The following is a 9306-nucleotide window of genomic DNA, read 5'->3' as shown; positions in this document are numbered from 1 at the left end:
TTAGTTTTTAGTAACAATACTAAAAATTGATAAGTGTTAAAATGCTGTCCTTTTATTATAGCTCTGATAAGTTTTAGAATAAGTGGCGTTCACTAGAACATCTGATGTTTTGGAGCATTTTATGCTGCGCAAATCAAGTTTGGCAGAGTTATAAATCATTGACAGCTTGATTTATAGTAAAACGTCAGCCTGGACTATGGGCCTACGGCGCATATCAGGGAGCATTTTCAAATTGTAGATGATAAAATGTGCACAACAAATCGTTTTAGCTTAAAAATGCATCAAATCTACGTCAGTACTGGACCGCGTCTAAGAAAACACCACCACGATGAACAATAATCTAATCTAAACTCTACAGTAACCATTTCACAATTGAAAAGAGATTCTGGGATATTTGATCGTTGAGAATCAAGTACTATTTCTTTTAATATGGATGAAATTATTAGCTTTATTATAAACTCTACAAAGTTTAAGCATCTTCCCATTGAAAAGAGATTATGGGATAGTTGATCGCTGAGAATCATGTGCCATTTCTTTTGATATGGATGAAATTTTTAGCTTTATCATTAGTTTGGGATACTGTTACATAGTATTCAACTTCAGGTTGGGGAGAGTTAATAGGTTTGACAACACTCCTTGGAGTGATTTATATTAAAAAAAAAAAAATCAAAACTTGTGAACTCATTTCCCATGCGAGTCTGCATTTTTATTGATTGACAACCGAATTGAGAAATCTGAACTTTAGAAGATTGAAAAATGCACATATGTTTAGCTTTAGTCACGGGAGAGGAAGAAAAATCTCAGATATCCACAAAGACATGACAAGAAATATGCACAAAATAGCGCTCTCTAAAATTAGCTACATTTTTGGCACAACAGAGCAAATAAATCTCAGATACCCACAAACTAACAGCTCGAAATAAGGAAAAAAAAAACTACTTTATATAATGATCAAATACAATGATCTGAACATTTATCATCCCTCAACATAATCTAACACAATAGAAACATTTACAACGACAGAAGATCAAATGAAACTTCACTCAAACCGGACAAACTCTAATGACTACAAAGGAAAATCCTACAAAGACATTATTTCCATGAAACAATATACTAATGGATTATGAATATCCAACATCAAATGCCTCCAATAATATACTGCAAATGGGCTAGTGAAAGTGGGTCTATATAAGATGTAGTAGTTATGTTCAAGCTCCTTGGGTGACCTCCTGAGCCTTGTTTTGCACATAATGGCCATACTCCTTTGCTCTTTCCTTCACATCCCTTGCCTTGCTTGCAATCTTTTGCCTTGCATAGTCAATCTGCTCAGAGCCAGGTGGGTGTTTTCCTCTCATGTAGTTGTAAATCCATGAGAGAGAGGAGAGAGCAGCAACTCCAAAACCACCAGCAGACAAGAACCCTGCCATGGTTAAAAACAAAACAATTCCAACGGGAACAAGAATAGGACTAAAGAAAATCAGCACGGGGGTGGCACAAACCAGTGTTACCACAGTCCCTGCAAATGTCATGCCGGCCAAAACCATGAGAGTTCCTCCCACAGCAATGGCACCAAGAAGCTTCATTATCTGCTGCAAACTGGGTGTGTTCTCTTGTATCTTCTGCATCATTCCTTGTGCCTGTTGATGTGCTTGTTGCTGCCTATCGCCCATCTTTGATCAATTTCACACAAACAAACTACACATAAAACTTGGTGAATATATATATAGAAATCTATCTATCTATCTATCTATCTATCCAAGACTTTTATGAAAGTACTCTTATGGATTCCTTCTGCCTTCTTCAATAGAACAGCATTAAAAGAGTGATGTATATATAAAAAACTCAGCCAAGGTCGGTATGACTCATTAGGAATCAGGTTTATGAATGCCAATTAAAATTAACACGATGTGTCAAACGTGTGTGGAAGTTGTCATGACAAGTGTATATGGTGATTGACATGTGTATGATTTTGAAGGCTTACAGAAAAGCAAAATCCAGATAACTCACGGGCTGTCCTTACATATTATGCATGGAGAACAGATTGTTAGGAGTGGACACCTCAAGGCTTTTTGCTTTCTAGACAATTATGTTTTTTAAAACATTGTGTTTTTGTTTCGTTGTATACCACTTACGAAGAAAAATGTTGTGGTTTTTTATCTGCTCTGATTTTGCATTGAAATCATACATTTTTTAGGGGTTATGGGTAGATTCCCAATGTCCATCGCAGGGGATCATTAATCTTGGAGTGTGGGTTGCTTCATTACTGTTTTCCTGTTTCGCACAGAAATCAACTGCGACCAGCTTTTCGGAGCCTGATTGCATTCCTTTGTAACTTATTTTGCGACCTCATTGAATTAGATATTAAGTTTTAAATCTGAGGAAGGTTTTTAAGCACCAATATATATAATAATCAACTTGTCATAATCTGTTGAATGATGCTTTTGAGATGTTCACTGTTTTTTTAATGGAGGTTTCATATCTCTGAGGCAGCCCAGTGAAGACACAAGACCTGCGAGCTACCAATGATTTAGGAACCTGATATGGGCCAAGTTTAGAACCAAAGACTGAGGGGCATCCTCACCGTCAAAATCGCCCGGGGCATGACCCTGACCTCATCCCTTATTATCTCGGAGTCTTGCACTCAACAAGACTTGGTCCCTAGTAGGTTTTTGTGAGCCATTGAACTTCACTAATAGACCAAGGGTCCATTGACATATTCTTTGTTTTTAGATATTGTAAATTCGAAATTCTTTATCAATAGTTGTTGTTTTTAGGTGTTTCCACGTTTGTTAGATCAATTTTCTATAGGTAGTCTGATGAATCTAGCATAGCGAATTGGGCACTTTATTTTCTGATTTATCGTTCTTTGACAAAGAGTTACTAGATCATAATTATCATGGTTTTTCACTAATTTTTTCTTCTTCATTTAGCTATATGAGCATGACAATGTTTGAGGGTAATGACAACACTCCTTAGTTAATGTAGACATTTGAGAGTGAAGATTAGATTTTTAAAAATCAATTTTCTCCATTTAGCTATATGATCATAATAATATTTAGTGAATATAAAAGTTTTAGATGATTTTGTTGAAGATTGATTTTTTTAATTTTTATGAATGTTCTAAAAATTTGAAAAATAATACACAATAGTTATATGAAAATTATTTTAATTTTAAATAAAAAATCTATTAATTTGACTAGACTATAGTAGAAATAAAATTAGTGACATAGTTTTGTCCACATCAATAGCCTAAACAATAGAGATTATATGTATCATTTAATAATAAGTAAACTTATTGAATAACAATGCATGATTAGAATATGGGCTAGAAGGCATGTAGGAAAAATGTTTTTTTTGCAATAAAAAAAGTGAAAATAATGATGTAGCCCCCGATGGCTAGAAAGAGTCATGTAGGTACCTAACGCTAGGATATACAATGTGATATCAAATGACATTAATGTACAATAGTTGAGGTAAGGTGATACTCATATATCTAGGAATGAAATCTAAACCAGGAATAAATTCTGAAGTCAATATCATAATGCCCATGATATCAAGATATCACTACTGGAAGGCAGGATGCCCTTAATCTAAAGATAAACTAAATATCAATGTGGAATGAGGAACAACACAATGCCCCTTAGTCTAATAATATAACTAAGTATGATATGACTATATATGATCATGAGAAGTGATAAATAGGACTAAGATAGAGCACATCATCGTAACAATGCGGCTTCAATGGCTAAGCTCATGACCATGACATAAAATATGTCATTGGTTGGTGGGGATGAGAAAATGTGTAGGTGGTCATGAGAATCATGAGAAAATAAAAATGATAGAGAGTAAGAAAGGATGCATAGAAAACATAAAATAGGAAGCACCAAGGCAACATGAGGAACCTTTAAGTGATAATGATTTGGACATATTATAGTCTAAGTGCACACAATATGTAATTGTACATGTAACTCCTTGCTCTATTCATCATTCACATAGTGTTATGATTTCCATGCTATGTATCACCTACATAGTGCCTTGAGAACAATGACATACAACTCAAAAGGCACTCAAATAATGTGCTTCCCTTTGTGTCATGTGTCATTTGGAACCATATTGCCAAGGATCATTCCATTCCATATATAATTGTTGACTTTCAATTCTATCTAGATTTGGTTCTCCACTTGCATTCTCATATATTATAACTCACAAGTCCTTAGTTCCTAGCTCAATACATAATATCAAGCAACAACACATAACATAGTGAAATAATCCCATACATCTTTGTGAGTTATTTCATGATATTAATTATTTGCGACCTCGTTGAATTAGATATTAAGTTTTAAATTTGAGGAATTTTTTAAAGCACTAATATATATATATATATAGATATATATATATATATATAATCAACTTGTCATAATCTGTTAAATGATTCTTTTGAGATGTTAATCATTTTTTTAATGGAGGGTTCAGATCTGTGAGGTAGTCCAGTGAAGACACAAGGCCTGCGAGCTATCAATGATTTAGGAACCTGATATGGGCCAAGCTTAGACCCAAGGACTGAGGGGCATCCACACCGTCAAAGTCAAAATGACCCTGACCTCATTCCATATGATGCTAGAGTTTTGCACTCAACAAGACTTGATCCCTGGTGGGCTTTAGTGAGCATTCAACTTCACTAGTAGACCAAGGGCTCATTGACATGTTCTTTGTTTTTAGATATTGTAGATTCAAAATTCTTTATCAATTTTTGTTGTTTTTTGGTATTTCCACGTTTGTTAGAATCTAGCATAGCAAATTGGGCAATTTATTTTTTGATTTATCATTCTCTAACAAAGAGGTTACTAGATCATAATTATCATATTATTTTACTATTTTCTTCTTCTTCTTTTAGCTATATGAGCATGACAATGTTTGATGGTAATGACAACACTCCTTAGTTTATGTAGAAGTTTGAGAGTATTTTGTTGAAGATTAGATTTTTTTTAAAAATCAATTTTCTCCCTTTAGCTATATGATCATGATATTATTGAGTGAATTCAAATGTTTTAGATAATTTTGTTGCATATTAGATTTTTTAATTTTTATGAATGTTTTAAAAATTTGCAAAATAATACACAATTGTTATAAGAAAATTATTTGAATTTTAAATAAAAAATCTATTAACTTGATTTGACTATAGTAGAAATAAAATTAGTGACACAGTTTTCTCTACATCAATAGCCTAAACAATAGAAATTATATGTATCATTTAATAACAAGTAAACTTATTGAATAACAATACATCATAATAATATGGGTTGGAAAGCATGAAGGAAAAATCTTTTTTTCCAATAAAAAAAGTGAAAATAATGATGTAGCCCTCGATGCCTAGAAAGAGTCACATAGGTACATAACGCTAGGATATACAATGTGATATCAAATGACATTAATGTACAACAGTTGAGGTAAGGTGATACTGGTACATCTAGGAATGAAATTTGAACTAGGAATAAATTCTGAAGTCAATATCATGATGCCCATGATATAAAGATATCACTATGGGAATGCACGATGCCTTTAATATAAAGATTAACTAAATATCAATGTGGAATGAGGAACAACACAATGCCCCTTAGTCTAATAAGATAACTGAGTATGATATGACTATATATGATCATGAAAAGTGATAAATAGGACTAAGATAGAGCACATCATCGTAACAATGTGGCTTGAATGGTTAAACTCATGAGCATGACATAAGATATGTCATTGGTTGGTGAGGATGATAAGACGTGTAGGTGGTCATTAGAATCATGAGAAAATAAAAATCATAGAGAGTAAGAAAGGATGCATAGAAAACATAAAATAGGAAGCACCAAGGTAACATGAGGAACCTCATAAAATAGGAAGCACCAAAGCAACATGAGGAACCTAAGTGATAATGATTTGTACATGTTATAGTCTAAGTGCACACAATATGTAATTGTACATGTAACTCCTTACTCTATGCATTATTCACATAATATTATGATTTCCATGTTGTCTATCACCTACATAGTGCCTTGAGAACAATGACATACAACTCAAAAGCCACTCAAATAATGTGATTCCCTTTGTATCATGTATCATTTCCATATTGCCAAGGATCATTCCATATATAATCGTTGACTTTCAATTCTATCTAGATTTGGTTCTCTACCTGCATTCTCATATAATATAACTCACAAGTCCTTAGTTCCTAGTTCAATACATAATATCATGCAACAACACATAACATAGTGAAATAGTCCTATACATATTTGTGAATTATTTAATGATATGCCACTTATCAACACACAATGTGAATAGTCTTAATTATTTAAAAATAGATGAAGAGTCATGCATAAAATACTAATTATTAATTTCTACAACCACCTCCATCTTAATGGGTCAACTAAATATAATTACACAACTCTATTACAAAATGGATGAGTGATTTTAGTGCTATACATTGTAAGTGTAGAGTCATACATATTCAAGAGAGTGTCTCATGTATAGGATGTGTCGATTAATAGTTAATTGTTCTAATTATCGTATTGTTCCCTACCTAATTGGTTTATGGTAATAATCACCTTACCATTCATTCTATTGATCCTCAAATGTTAAATGAGCAAGATGTATTCCATGTGATATCCAAACATGATATCAAAAGGCTCTTCAAAGAAAATAGACATACTTATTAGAAAATTCATAGCATTCCTCAAATGGGGGTTGCATCTTTGGAGTGTGTCTTCCTTAAATTATAAGTGAATCTAGACATTCTTTTATTTGACTATACATTAGAGGTAAAAATTATAAATAATTAGTCTAATCAATTTATTTATCTACAAATTACTTTTTAATTTAAAAAAGAGATAAATATTATGCTTCTAAAAATCTTTGTCACCATCAAGAAGTGGTCAAATTTTCATACACTACAAGAAGAGTAGAAAATAGGAGAAAATTTTCTTAAAATTGTATTGTCCTAAAAATTTAGCACTCACAATTATATTCTTTGGGACCTATTAGGCCCTACTTTTGTGATTTCAAGGTTGGAACATCTATTATATGCTTGATCTCAACAATTTGTATTTTCTCTCCTCACTTCCTTTCTTCCTTCCTAATATCCCTTGATATGTTCATTTCCTAAGGTATAGGATGTTGTTGGAAGCCTATTCCTAGTATAGGTCTCCATTGACAACCTATTCCTAGTATAGGCCACCATTGAAAAATTTATTCCTAGTATAGGCCACCATTGCCAACCTATTCTTAGTATAGGTCACCAGTGACACCCAATCTCAGGAATTTGGGGCCCAAAATTTTTTAGGCCCTTGATGTTAGGTTATTTGTGGGATTTCTTGATTTGTGGCCAGCCTAGATCAAATTTGAATCCCAAAATGAGGGAGTAAAGTACAAAATGACCTCTTATGTCCTCATTTTGGATCAATCAAATATATGTAAATATTTTGGAAATTGATCTATCAAGTTTTCAAGCAATCAAGAGAAACTAAGCATTTGAATTTAAGATTTGAACCCAAGCATTCCAACTCAAAACCTCTATGCTTCCCTTTTCTTCAAGATATATCATGTTAAAGGTGATCTTCTCCAATTGAATCAAGTTTCTCTCCCATGATGTCCAAGTCAAGAAATTCCCAATCAAGCAAGAATATTCACCATTCATTCCTCCTTCTCTCTCAAACGGTTTTCAAGTATATCAACGTTCAAGATCTAGGAGTGGAAATCATAGAAACATACATTTGTGAGGGAATCCTTAATTATAAATCACATTCCAAGGTAAACTCTTTAAATTTCAATAAAAATCAAGCATCAAATATGAACATGAGAAAATTTAAAAGGTAAATCAACAATTTCTTTTTACATACATTCCTTTATGAATTTTTTTTCTATTTTCAAGGTTGATTCCTAAATAGGGGTTTGACTAAGGAAAATCCCTTTTCCCAAACTTTTCCCCCATTTTCTTGTGTGTATGTTTAAATGTTACAGAGCCATTGGATTAGGATTAGATAAAATAAGTAAATTCGTAAGAGTGATGTTACATCCAAAAATTGTGAAAAATTTCAAAAAACAAATAACTTCATCAAAATCAACAATTCATCAAATAATGTTGTGCAGCAAGTGGCAAAAAAATCCAAAGGTGTGGCTCATTTGCCATCTATTTTTCCACCTACATGTAATTTTTCTTAGCTTTCTAAATATTTACATAATGCGATGTTGAATTTAATTAATGCTAAAGTATTAACTCTTCTTTTTGTTAAGCCAATTGACACACCCAAACTCCTACCCAAACACTTTGATCATAAGGATTTCTAGCAATTTACCATCATCAACCAAGCCATGAAACTAAAAGGTGTTACCATTTGGAATTTATTATTCAAAACTTTATTGATTCAAATACCATATCTTTCAAGGGTGTTAATAATCAAGCAAACAAACCTATAGCACCTCCTAACCAAAATTTGCAAATTTACAGCAAACCTTTGCCAACTTATTCGACCATATTGTTGAGTCTGAATAATATTTTCCTTATTATCCCACTCATGTTATTGATTATGATGATAAGTGCTTTGAATCTTATAACTTTTCAACCTCATCGATCAATCTCCACTCAAACCTAAATCTAAACTTGAACATAAACTCTTCATTACATTGTTACAAAGGTTAATGATCTCTATTCTTTTATTGTGTCCTTATTTATCTTGCCTCCATGGTGAACATGATAATTGAAGATTTTTTTTAAATAGTTGGTTGTAACATGATTTGTATTTATGATTCAAATTGGCAATGGTTTCCTTTATCTTAACCATGGTTCTATTTCATTTCTTGTAGAAATTGGCGCTAATACTTTAGATGTCACTTTTTTATCATCCCAAATTCTAACTAGTTACAAGTCAAAATTGGTCTTCATTGGCTTACCTCCATGAAAGTTATAACATCTCCTATTCACAAGTGCTTCAAACCTCCTAATAATGGATGGATCATGGTTGTTAATCATAGTCTCTATCAATCTTCTATACCTTGAGAGTCTATTGATCTTGATTTATTGCAGCCTTTATACCTCAACATCCCTCCTAACCTCATAGAACTAATATTGTTTTATCATAACAAAATTACAAAATTCAAAATATTTATTATCTTAGAAATCCTAAAATGTTCCATCTTTTTTCCTATACATTAACTTCTCCTCACCTAACCTACACCTCCTATATATGCCTATATTACACCTCATATATCTAATAAAAAATAGCTGACAATATCTCTCAACCTAGTGTGATTCCTTTCACCTGA

The 9306-nt window shown here is 32.5% G+C and overlaps 1 pseudogene; it reads right to left on the bottom strand.

The window, feature by feature from the left end:
• Positions 1 to 821: 821 nt before the first annotated feature.
• LOC149550921 (oleosin G pseudogene) lies at positions 822 to 1742 on the bottom strand (annotated as a pseudogene).
• Between the last annotated feature and the right edge of the window lie 7564 nt (positions 1743 to 9306).

This window comes from Cupressus sempervirens, chromosome 6 (assembly GCF_028749045.1).
Source record: "Cupressus sempervirens isolate cs-2001-9-10 chromosome 6, ASM2874904v1, whole genome shotgun sequence".
Classification (NCBI taxonomy): Eukaryota; Viridiplantae; Streptophyta; class Pinopsida; order Cupressales; family Cupressaceae; genus Cupressus; species Cupressus sempervirens.
This window is presented reverse-complemented; position numbering and strand designations above follow the sequence as displayed.